At 39.3% G+C, this 13,742-nt stretch overlaps 1 protein-coding gene across 8 annotated transcripts in view; it reads right to left on the bottom strand.

Moving 5' to 3' along the window:
* Nucleotides 1-13,742, bottom strand: part of PTPRK (protein tyrosine phosphatase receptor type K) — a 546,302-nt gene that overhangs the window by 458,528 nt on the left and 74,032 nt on the right. The window lies entirely within an intron of this gene.

Raw genomic sequence — 13,742 nt, 5'->3', positions numbered from 1 at the left:
ACAGCAGAGGTCACAAAACTTATGGATGGAAAGATTAAATCCAATTTGTTCTCTCTTTTTCTTGGGTTTGATTTTTACCCTGGAAAAAGGTTTGGGAATTTGCCATGGGCAGCCCTACACAACTCTCATGTCTTAAAAGGCCTTGTGCAAAGCAAATATGACTTTCAGTAAAACAATCAAATAAAATTTACATTTTCCAACAAAAGCAGTTTGGTAACTTAAGTCAATTAAGGGTGCAAAAATGGCTGAGATGCACAGTGGGGGCCAGTGACGGTGTGGAAAAAGCACAACTTAGAAATAAGTCTCCAAATACTAAGTCATGAATTGCAACCATAAGAAAAAAAAAGATGAAGAAGAAGAATTTCTGTTCAACAATTACTATCAAGCAGCGTACTTTTCAACAAAAGGTAAAAATAATTATACAATATTTGGGATTAATTTTGTAAATCCATTTAAATTCAAATTCTTTTTGTTACTACTGTGAGGGTATAAATAGCTCAATTTTAAAAATCTTTTTTGGGGGGCCAGCCCGGTGGCGTAGCGGCAAGTTCACACACTCCGCTTCAGCAGCCCAGGATTCGCAGGTTCGGATCCCAGGTGCGGACCTACACACCGCTCATCAAGCCATGCTGGGGTGGTGTCCCACAAGCAAAATAGAGGAAGACTGGTATAGACGTTAGCTCAGGGACAATCTTCCTCAAGCATAAAGAGGAAGATTGGCAACAGATGTTAGCTCAGGGCCAATCTTCCTCACCAAAAAAAAAAAAAAAGAGGACAAGAAGAATCTTTTTTTTTTTTTTTTTAATGAAAAGTAAATTGAACTGCTAACAGCATGATGTGTGGGAAGGAAACTACTATTGTAAATTATTTAGGTTCTAAGTACAACCAAATCCATACATATACCATGTTTCCAAAAAACTGTGAAAATGTTGAAAACGTTTTACCTTGTTGCTAATCATACAATCAATAAGTTGCAAAGGTGAAGTTTGTTCCTAGGCACTAATTCACTATTAATGATTGTCAGGACCAACTGCATAATTTGACTGAAGCAAAATGAAAACGCAGGACGCTTGTTCAAAAACCAGGAAAAAATTCTTTCATCTTTCTTTCTTCTGCGATTTCTCAACGTGTCATAATATTTTTTATTTGCTATTTAATGTCAAGCTTTCATGGACATGGGAATACTCATCGGGTGATTACAGACCCTCACAGGTGTCTGAGGCCCTGCACTATACCTCGATAAGCAGGAGGCACATTCTAGATTCAACCCTCCCCACACAGGCACCCAAGCTCCCTCCAGGGGCAGAGGGTGAAGAGTCACTGCACTGGGTGGGGGCAGGAAAGTGGGTGGCCAAGAACCAATCCCATGGGGCAGGAAGCAACGGGAGGGGGAGCACGTTCATGCTGAGGGTCCAAGCCTCAGTCTCTTGCTCCGTTGTCCCACAGGGCTTCATTTACAAAACTCAAATCAAAGATCAAATTAACAAAAATTTCAAGACAGCAATCACAGGGCATTAAATCCCAAGCGCGTGTCCTCTTCTGAATTTGAGGCCCTGTGTGACTGCCCAGGTTGTCTGCCCATGAAGCAAGCCCTGACAATTGTGACTTAGACTAAAGAAAGAAAATTACCAAGATTTTTTTGTAGCAGCTACCTCCAGTTTACTTGGTTGAATCTGTCTTCATAATATCTACCTGCGTGTCTTTGTTACAGAGGAGTTACAGATAGGAGTTACAAATAGGAGAAATCTAACTAGAAGAAAAATATCATGGATATACAATATCTTATCTATTAATTCACGTGTCAGACAGTCCATACAAACTGCAATGCAAGTCAGTCCTGAAATTTAAAGAAGACAATAGTATGGGCAAGAATGGCAAAAAGGAATACACCAAAAAATAGATTTGTTGGTTTTTTTTTTTGTGAGGAAGATCAGCCCTGTGCTAACATCTGCCAAGCCTCCTCTTTTTGCTGAGGAAGACTGGCCCTGAGCTAACATCCGTGCCCATCGTCCTCCACTTTATATGGAGGATAGCCATCACAGCATGGCTTGCCAAGCGGTGCATCAGTGCATGCCCGGGATCCACACCGGCAAACCCCGGGCCACCGCAGCAGAGCGAGCGCACTTAACCGCTTGTGCCACGGGGACAGCCCCCTAGATTTTTTTTTTTTTAATCTAGAAAATAAAACAATTACAGTTGAAGGGCTTCCCATGCATAATGTACAAGGGACTGCTACTGGCCCCAGGGTAACAACTGGCAGTAGATGTATTTCAGGCCTTTGAAATGCATAAAATGACCAAAAATTTTTGAAATTTTTGAAAATCTTTGAAATGCAAAGTGACTAGAAACATGGGAGAGAATTAGGTTCCTTCCTAATAACTAGAAAGGGGAATAGTAGGTATGGTCAGATATACAGACATTTTAAAAATGAATTATTGTTAATTGAGGATGGGAAAAAATGATTTTATGAGTACAGAGGAAAGGGAATATGGCTCATTCTAACAAACAACCTAATATGCAATTAAAATGAATCAATTAGAAAAGGTAGGGTACACTTAAAAGCAAAGCTCACAGAACTTTCTTTGAGCTAAGGTATTTAATATGCATAAAATTTAAATAAAACTTAAGAGAATAAAATTATACAAATGAAAATTATCCTCAAATAATGCCACAGAGACAGGTTGAGAATGAACTAAGACTCCTGAAAGATACTAAAAATAACAAAAGAAGCTTTTACTATTATATTTTGGGCAAGAGGAACAAAGAAAAGTTGTGCTCATAACAGGGCAAATAGTGTAGTGTTAACACTGGCAAATCCTATTTTGGTTTTGAGAAGAAGAGAGAGAGGAGATGAGAGGAGGAGGTGGGAGGCGGGGGGAAGAAAAAGTAGAAGAAAGTAAATGCTGCATATAGATGAGAATTCTATAAAACAGCAGAAAAGCACTTTTGGTAAGTTTACATATCCACTCCCAGAAGAATTACGTCCCACTATAAGAAATCCTGCAGGTTCACGCCACTGAAACCACTTTGATTAAAGTCACTGATGACTTTCACATCATCTGTGCCATGCACATTTTTCTTTCTTTCTTTTTTTTCCTGTGAGGAAGATCAGCCCTGAGCTAACATCCATGCCAATCTTCCTCTTTTTGCTGAGGAAGACTGGCCCTGGGCTAACATCCATGCCCATCTTCTTCTACTTTATATGGGACGCCACCACAGCATGGCCTGACAAGCGGTGCATCAGTGTGTAACCGGGATCCGAACCCGGGCCGCCAGCATCGGGGCGCGCGCACTTAACCACTATGCCACGGGGCCCACCCCCATGCACACTTTTCAACCATCACTATTCTTGATGTTTCAGCAGAATTCAATACTGATAACCACTCCTTCCCCTTCACATCTTGGTTTCCATGATGTATACCTACTAGTTTCTTCCACCTTTCTGGCCACTCCTAGGTTTCCTTTGCAGATTCACTGTCCTCTCATTGGCAACTACATGTTGGAATTTCTCATCGGTATTAATAGCTTCAATTACAAGGTAATGCAGATGTCTAATAAAGTTCTCTAATCCAAGCATGGCCTTTGCACTCTAGAATTATATATCCAACTGCCTAATCGATCTCTCATCTTGTCTGTCACAAAGGCATTTCAAATATATCCATATCCAAGCTGAGGATCTACATCCCCTTCCTCACCTTCAAATGTGGTCCTGTTCCAGGGCTCCCTCTCTCAGTAATACTCTCTCCTCTCATCCAGATTTAAGAGCCAGAAATATCCAGAGTACATTCTCAACTCCACCTTCTCTATCATTCCCCCATCCGATCCATCACCAGATCTTGAGATTTTACCTTCTAACTTTCTCTCAATTCCATCCCCTTCTCTCCATATCCTGCAACACTAACCAAGGTACCAATTTCTCTCACCTGGATAACTGCGGAGGTCTCAGCACATCTTCCTGTGCCACGTCTACCTGCTTCCATTCTGCTTTCTACCTTATACCCAAAATGATCTTTTGAAACAGAAATCCAATTTTATCACCGCCACCACCCGCCTTGTTACAATCCTTTAGTTGCTTCCTATTTGTCTGTCCTTAACCTGAGCATCTCTTTCCTCGCCATCCTCATCTCACTCAAAACATTCTCCCACTGTACTCTGTGAACTCTCGCACCTTCAGCCACACAGTCTTATAAAGGTTATCCCCTCACACTAGAATACTTTGCTCTCCCACAGTCAGCTTTCTTCACTTCATTAATTTCTATTTATCCCTCAAATCACAGCTCACCTTTTTGGGGAAGCTTTTCCAGACTCTCATAGCCTCATGCACCTTAATGTTATGCAATTAACTAATTAATGTGTTTCTTCCCCATTAGACTATAAACTCCGTGAGGTCAGGGACTAAATTTGCTTATATTCCGTATCCTACATCTACCCTCAAGCATAATGCCTGGCAATGAGTAGACATTCAAGTTCTTGTCAAACAAATAAAAGACTGTTCTAACTTGAGATATCTTACTTGACAGTGGAGAGAACAAGACTTTTTTTTACTGGTGATTGAGTCAATAGGACAAACCAATTTGGGACTCACAGTCTCTAGGAATATTAACAGGTCAATGTTTCTATGTTTACTAAATATATATGCAAAACACACACAATCTTGGACGGAATTTCAGCCTAGCAGTATCACACAAATCTTAAATTTCAAGCTTTTAGTTAACTATACTCTTCAGCAGGAGTTCATTAGAATCCTCGTTAAACTGCCTGTCAATACCACATTGGACATTTCTTATCATGTAAAGTTTATCTTTAAGTAGTGTAATTTGTATCTATTTAGACTGACTCCTTTCTTTCAGTGCTCAAGTTTATATTACTGTGGAACCTACTATCTTTGATATAAAATGTCACGAGTACAAGTTGGGGGCAGCCCTGTGGCGCAAGCGGTTAAGTGCTCGCGCTCCGCTGCGGCGGCCCCGGGGTCGCGGGTTCCGATCCTGGGCACGCACCGACGCACTGCTTGTCGAGCCGTGCTGTGGCGGCGTCCCATATAAAATGGAGGAAGATGGGCACAGATGTTAGCTCAGGGCCAATCTTCCTCGGCAAAAGGAGGAGGATTGGTATCAGATATTAGCTCAGGGCTGATCTTCCTCACATTAAAAAAAAAGTCATGAGTACAAAATTGTTCTGGAATAGATTTATAGAAAAGGATTTCCCAACAAACCAAGCAGTGATTCCATAACCTCCATGGACAGTGCCCAAACCTTCTCACTGGCCATTCATTTATAGACATGCCCCGTGGCCCCTGCCCAAGAAACAGACTGCTACTAGTTCTGTTTTATTTTTTCTTATCTTTCATCTAACTAGCATTTGGTACTTTCCTTTAATCAGAGATTTCTCGAACCCTTTGAAAAGTTGCAATGTTTCTATTTCAATCAGAAATAATTTTCTAAAATCTTTGTATGGAACAGAAACACTGCCTTGGGCCGGGAAATTCAATGTATACATTAAACACCTTTTTTTTTTTTTGTGAGGAAGATCGGCGCTGAGCTAACATCCATGCTAATCCTCCTCTTTTTGCTGAGGAAGACTGGCTCTGAGCTAACATCTATTGCCAATCCTCCTCCTTTTTTTCCCCAAAGCCCCAGTAGATAGTTGTATGTCACAGTTGCATATGCTTCTAGTTGCTGTATGTGGGACGCAGCCTCAGCATGGCCGGAGAAGCGGTGCGTTGGTGCGCGCCCGGGTCGAACCCAGGGCCGCCAATAGCTGAGCGTGCGCACTTAACCGCTAAGCCACGGGGCGGCCCCATTAAACACCTTTAAAAGAAAAAGTTTTAATGTATCTAATTTCACCAACATAGTGTAGGTTCCTTTCCCACAGAAGTTCTCCTTGATAAATAAATCTCACAACTTTAAAACAAGGTAGTTTTGATAACAACGATAAATGTACTTTTCACATTTGTGGAAAAATAAGATCCTAATATCCATGGCAAGATTAATAAAACCAGACCAGTATCTAACCTTGAAAAAAATAGAAATGACTACTATAAATGAGTGCCTCCTCCGTTGATTTTATCTAGCTAGAAAGCATATGTTAAGCCATCTATCAAGAAACAAAATGTTACCTGATGTACTTAGCCATAGATGTGTGTAAGCCAAGGGAACTTGCTGTTACAAATTAATAAGGTAAAAATGCACACAAGGAGAGCCTGCCTGACCTGCTCAACTTCCAATAACTTGAAAATACCTCCAAAATGATTTATATCCTGACCTGGAAAGCCACTTCAAATGCAGTAAGACAAAATGCTGGCCATTTCTTACATTGTTGTTATTTATTAACGCCCTAGAGTAGCTTTAAGGACGTGTTCTAACACAAAGGTTGAGGATAGGGGAAGAAACAGGGGCATTCAACAGCAAATAAATCTAGGTCTGTGCCTCCAAACAGAAAGCATTTAGGTGCTTCTAGTCATATTTTTATTTAACATGAGTATTAAATTAGTACTTGTGATAAACAGAATAATGTCCACTCCCCAAAAGTGTCTTTATCCTAATCCCTGGAACCTGTGAATATGTTAGATGACATGACAAAGAGGAATTGAGGTTGTAGATGGAGTTGAGGTTGCTCATCAGCTGACTTTGAGGTGGAGAGACTATCCTGGATTACCTGGGTGAACCCAGTGTAGTCATTAGTGTCCTTAAATGTGGAAGAAGGAAGCAGAAGAGGAGAACCAGAGAGACAGCAACATGGCAAGGGCTTGGCGTGACATTGCTGGCTGTAAAGCTAGAGAAAAGGAACCATGAGCCAAGCAAGGTAGTAAACCTTTAGAAGCTGGAAAAGGCAAGCAAACGGATCCTTCCCTAGAGCCTCCAGAGGCAACCCAGCCCTGCCTTGATTTTAGCCTAGTGAGACCCACCTGACCTCTGACCTCCAGAAATGTAAATTAATAAATTTGTATTGTTTAAGCCATTAACTTTGTTGCAATATGTTGCAGCAGCCATAGAAAACTAATATAATACATACTTCACAACTAACAAATATGTTATACATCCTGCTATTTCTAAGCATAATAATAAACTAATCATTTTATCTTACATACTTTGTAGTTAAAAAAAAAAAATCGTGGTCTATTTCAGACCTCACTAAACCAATTCATTAAGTTACTTCTCCTTGGGTTTCAGTTTCCTTATTTTCTAATACAATGGAGTTTGTTGGAATGTTCTAAGGTTGCTTTGAGTTCTAGAGTTCTTTGCGTCCTTGTCTCATGAACGCTAATTATGAAGTGTTCTTTGAGCTTTGACTTTTTCTATGAAATCATTTTCTTAAACTCTAATGAGCTTTTTAATAAAAGTAGTCATGTTAAAATAAATCCGATATAAGTCCACAAAATTATTCATAACGACATATTGCTTTTCCCTTCAGGTCTCTAACAACTTCTTTGCTTTACCAGGGCACTTTTCTCATCTTTCAAAAAGAACAGGTTCAAGTAAAAGAAGGCTTCAGATAGGAATTGCATACAGCTTTTTTGTTGTGGTGGTTATCTCAGAAGAGGCAAGGCAAAAAAAAATCAATACAGTGCAGAATTTTGCTTTTAAATAATTCTTTACATACAGATCTTTAGAGGTTCAATAAGGCATTATCTAGAGAAGAAACAATATGTCTCTCTTAAATGGCCAAAAAGCCTTTCCTTATAAACTATTACAAGTCCTGGTTATACTGCTTAATATGTACAGTTAAAAAAAAAAATGCTCATTTTCACTGCATTTAACCAATGTAGTGAATTTATTTTTCTTTAAAAAAAGAGAGGGAGTGTGTCACCAAACTAAAAAGAAACCAGATAAGGAAAGTTAAAGCCACATTACATTAAGGGCTAAGGTAAGCCTCGTTTAAGTTGGAGAGTCAAAATACTGTTAGAATACATGACAGTGTCTTCAATAAACACCACGGAGGGACATCATTTAAAAGTAAATTGTATGCAACAATGTTCTCTTGGCCTTAACTGAATTTAATACACCCGAGAATAACTGACAGTCAAGGCCAGTAGTTGAAAACATTGAGTGTACATAGATGCAACAGTTTCCCAACCACAGTCATAAATATGCCAAATAGTAAAGGTATTTGCAGGATATCCAGTTTTCTGATAACTTTGAGGTATATTTTTTGTATAAAATTTTCCTGAACAAAATAATATGTTTGATTTTCAATACATTTGAAAGCAGAAATTGGGGCAGGAAATGAATAGGAAAAACAAAAATGAACTGGGCAGAAGATTCTAGATATTTTGGAAGATGAGCAGAAAAGGTTGGTACAATCTTGTTCCAGAAGAAAACCAATGACAATAAAAAAGTTAAATTAATAGAACCAGAGAAGAGAACAGAGGTTTCCAGGGCCTGGGGGTGGAGGCAATGGGGCAATGTTGGTCCAAGTGTACAAACTTTCAGTATAAGTTGAATAAGGTCTGTGGATCTGATGTACAGCATGGTGATTATAGTCAATAACACTGAACTGTACAATGGAAATTTGCTAAGAGTAGATCTGAAGTGTTATCACCACACATACGCACAAATGGTAACTGTGAGATGATAGATGTGTTAATTAACTTGATTGTGGTAATCGCTTCACAACTTATATGTATATTAAATCATCACACTGTATACCTTTAAAAAATAAACACTATTTTACATGAAAAAAAAGAAATCTGTCGGGAAGAGTTTCGGGCAAGGTGCAAATGGGGCGATAGAGATGTGAGAGGGACTATATTTATGGGGAAAAGAGAGGTCTTAAAGGGAATCAATCACAAATAAGTGAAAAAAGTAAATCAGAAATGCATTTGATACAAAACAACCTCCAAAACACACACACACAACAAAAATAGGACAATCAATAAGGAGAAAGTGGCCTGGTTGTGAAATGGACCAGGCTAATGGACTCACAGGTGAAGCACCTTCCCTCCTATTTTTAATCACAAGCTACAGGTCGGCAGGTATACATGAGTGTGTGTGAGGTCACCACTGGATATTTTCGTCTTGCAGTTTGGGAGCTCGGTTCAAATGATGTGAACACAGTTGTGCTGATTATGGTTTCTCAACAATGATTTTAACTGAGTTAATGTCTAATAAGAATACACCAGAAGCAAGTCCAGGTGCTTTCTTCTGAAAGGGAAGTGAAGAGCAGAGAAAGAGAGGGAGAAAACTAAAAAAGGCCAACAACGGGAACAAAGTGGTGGGAGAGAGGGAGGTTGGGAGGAGGGTAAGGAAGGCAGAGCAAAAGCCTCAGCAGCACCCCCACTTCTTGCCTTCTCCCCAAGGCTTCGTCCCTCAAGAGAGCATGAAAGCCAAGTGAAATCAGGGGGTTCTGCCGAGCCTCTGTTCCTAATTCTGCTCTCTGTTATTCTCCCTCATGAATTCTGCCTTTTATTTGAATAGTCCCCCAGCAGCCCGGTTTTTGTAGCTTCCGTTTATTCACATGGAGTGTATGTCACGGATGGTGCAACACAGCCAAACGCAGCAAGTGGGTGTGTGCACACGTGTGTGTTGTTACTTTTGTTTTTGCTTCCCTCCCACCTTTCAGTACAGGGAACTCTCTTAATTTGCTTTTATCTTTTTATTTGGAAATAATCTCAAACTTACAGAAAAGTTCCAAGAATAATGTGAAGAACTCCTGTATATCCTCTACCAACCAAATTCGCCAATCTTCAACATTTTGTCACATTTCTCTTTCTGTATATTTAATATTTATTCTATGCAATTCTATACAATTTATTTATGTTTCTGAAACAATTTGATAGTACATTGCATACAACATGCCCTTTACACTCCAGTATTTCTCCATGGTGTATATTTCCAAACCACAAGAATATTCTCTTATATAACCACAATACTATCATCAAATTCAGAAACATTAACATTGATACAATATTATTATACAATGCAGGGTTCAGCAAATCTGTGGACCAAACCTGGCCTGCCAACTGATTTTGTAAATAAAATTTTACTGGAACACAGTTACATCCATTCTTTTATGTACTGTCCATGGCAAAAATGTGAACAACAGCAGAGCTGGGTAATTGTTGCAAGGGGGACAATATGGCCTGCATAGCCTAAAAAATGTATTATTTGGCCCTTTACAGAAAAGATTTTGCTGATCCCGATATAAGTTACTGTCTATATTCCACTGTCAGTTGTCTCAATAATGTCCTTTTTAACTATATTTCCCAGTCTAGGATTCAATCAAGGATCATGCATTGCATTTAATTGTCACATCTCTGAGTCTCCTTTAATTCAGAACAGCTCCTCAGCCTTTCTTTGTCTTTCATGACATTGCCATTTTGAAGAAGAAAAGCCAGGTATTTTTTAGAATATTCCTCTATTTGGGTTTATCTGATGTTGCCTCATGGTTAGATTCGGGTAATGCATTCATTGTCAGAACACAACAAAAGGGATTTTATGTTCTTCTTATGGTAGCATACCCAGATCACAGGGTATCTGTCTGCCCATGGTAATCGTCATGTTCTGTTTCTCCACTATATGGGTACTTTTTTGGTCCTTGCAATTAATTAAAAAATCTGTAGGGAGATACTTTAAGACCACGTAAATATTCTGCTCTCCATCAAACTTCTCCTGCCCCCAATTTAACATCCACTGATGATTCTTTCTCACAACAATCTTCTCTATTACAAATGCAAACTGATAATTTTCCTAATTCATTTGTAATATCACAGAATCCAAGACAGTATCAGTTTATGATCAGAAATCAGATGTTCAGAAATATTGACTCATCTGTTGCTAGCTATTTTTCAAGGATCTCTCAGAGAACTTTAGGACTTTTACTTATTTATTTATTTTTTTGTGAGGAAGATCAGCCCTGAGCTAACATCCATGCTAATCCTCCTCTTTTTGCTGAGGAAGACTGGCTCTGAGCTAACATCTATTGCCAATCCTCCTCCTTTTTTTCCCCAAAGCCCCAGTAGATAGTTGTATGTCATAGTTGCACATCCTTCTAGTTGCTGTATGTGGGATGCGGCCTCAGCATGGCCAGAGAAGTGGTGCATGGGTGCGTGCCCGGGATCCGAACCCAGGCCGCCAGTAGCGGAGCGCGCGCACTTAACCACTAAGCCACAGGGCCGGCCCGAGAACTTTAGGACTTTTAAAACTCTGGAACTTTGATGGTCCTAAAGTCTCTCAGGCTACAGAATATCAATTCTGGCAAATGTTCTCAGAACTCAATCAGAATTTCCTGCTCCTCAGCATACAAAACGTACCTTATGAAGCTACCACTTATGTTAAAAAGCTACATTTTTAAATTTCCATTGTTTTCACTTAAAAATGAACATTCATTTCTGCAGTACAAAGTAGAAAAGACATATCCAAGACAAAATAACACAAAAACAAAACCTAACATATTTTGTATAATATCAGTTTTGAGTCTGCCCATAAATCATTCCTTTCTACTTAACCTACCAGGGCCACAAATCATGACTCAATAACCACTGTCTTGGGTGTGAAGAACAAAGGTACAGAGTTTAGGGACTGTATTAGCTTGCTAAGGCTGCCATGACAAAATATACAGACTGGATGGCTCAAACAACAGAAATTTATTTTCTCACAATTCTGGAAGCTAGAAGTCCAAGACCAAGGTGTTGGCAGATTTGGCTTCTTTTGAGGCCTCTCTCTCTGACTTGGAGATGGCCACCTTCTCACTGTGTTCTCACATGGTCTTCTCTCTGTACACATCTGTGTCCTAATCTCTTTCTATAAGGACAACAGTCATATTGGATTAGGGACCACCTGTATGACCTCATTTTCCTTAAGTATCTCTTTAAAGGCCCTATTTCCAGATATAGTCACACTTTAAGGTACTGGGAGTTAGGACTTCAACACATGAATTTGGATGGGACACAATTCAGCCTATAACAGGAACCAATTACCAAGTTCTATCTAAGATAACTGTCACTGATTTTCTAGGTGACACTAAACCATATCTACTTATATACTTGGGTCTTCCAATTCAAAGTGGGACCATGATAGTTAAAAGCCTGAGAGTCATGTTGTGGGAGGAACGTGAATATTTATTTAAAGGAGAGGTGATGGGGACATGATGGCTGTCATCAAATAGATGAAGGGCTCTCATATGGAAGATGCATTAGAAATTGACTTAAGTCATTCACAACAGTTTGAACGTTGACCAAAAAACAATACATTTTTCAATGGAAAAAATTATCTTTCTAACTTATCTGACACTAGAAGGAAAATCAATGACCTCAGAAAATAGGATAAATGCTGAAAATAAATTGAGGATTGAAAGAATGGCAAGGAGTTGGCAACATGAGGCTGTATATTTATATTTGTATATTCCTTTTCTCAAACAAACAACTTTAAGACAGAAAGCTTTCAATGGCTCTGTCCATCAAAATTTAAAAGTTTTCTGAATTTCTGCAACAACTGAAAACTCATGATTGCTTCAGGCAGAAGCAAGAAGTGAAATATCTTCATAGCAAGGCTCAGTGTTCACTATATTTTTCTCTGGAGCAAAATGTATGTCCCAAACTGTCAATGACACAAGGGCAGTAAAAGACAGGGCTAAAAGGAAAATATCATGTATGAGTGTTGCAAAACATTTAAAAATGACTCAGCTGAAACTGAAGCCATACAATGTACCTAATAGCTGAAGAACCATTAGTACTTATGACAGACCAGCCAAGAACCATTGCCTTTCAACATTAATTTTATACTGTAAAATTTAAAATAATCTCCTTTTCAGAAAGTGGCAAAGCAGACCACATACGTAGGTATATATTGATATAAAATGAGTACATCTTCTCTGTTCACTTTGAATTTCAAATCCTGCCTTTATGTGAAGCTAAGTTAGAAGCACATAGCACAGTTTACAAATAGGGGATCTAGCATCAGCCTGCCTGGGCCAAATCGTGGCCCTGTTATTATCAGCTATGTGACCCTGGGCCAGGTACTTAAGCTCTCTCTGTCTGTTTCCTCATTTGAAAAATGGAGATAATAAGGGTTAGTAAGTACCTCATTTACTTGCTGTAAGGATTATACAAGATAATATATTTAAAGAGTGCCTCATGCATAAAAACCATTGAAGAAGTAAAGCTATATTCTGTTGGCAATAAGGAGGCAGTGAACATTTAAGATGAAATTCACATGATCAGATTTTTGTTTCAGATAAATCACTTTGAGAGCACAGCGCAAGATGGATTGATTAGAGGAGGTCATTTGTGCAGCCAAGGCAGGAGGCCAGATAAGGAGACTACTGCAATAGTCCAGGAAAGATATTCTGTGGGTCTTAACTAAAGCAGTATTGAAATAGGCAGGAGGTATAGGTATGGGAGATTTTAAAGAGACAGTACAGGATTTGCTATAAGGAAGGAAAGAGGAAGAATCAGTTGGGTAAATGGAACTCTGAAGGATTGGTATGAAGCATGCTTGAGAGCAAATAATACAATTGCTTTTAAACAGGTTGAGACTGAGGTACCCTCCTGGGCATCCCTGTGGGTTACTGCCTTAAATAGATCTGAAGCATAAAGGAGAGGCTGAGCTGGGATACCATTTTGATTGAGAGTCAATCATATTTCACTGATGAGAAAAACATTCTTTTTTTTTTTTGTGAGGCAGATCGGCCCTGAGCTAACATCCATGCCAATCCTCCTCTTTTTGCTGAGGAAGACTGGCCCTGGGCTAACATCCATGCCCATCTTCCTCCACTTTATATGGGACACCTGCCACAGCATGGCC

This window comes from Diceros bicornis, chromosome 23 (genome assembly GCF_020826845.1).
Source record: "Diceros bicornis minor isolate mBicDic1 chromosome 23, mDicBic1.mat.cur, whole genome shotgun sequence".
NCBI lineage: Eukaryota > Metazoa > Chordata > Mammalia > Perissodactyla > Rhinocerotidae > Diceros > Diceros bicornis.
Note: the sequence above shows the minus strand (reverse complement) of the source record. Positions and strands in the feature narration are given on the sequence as shown.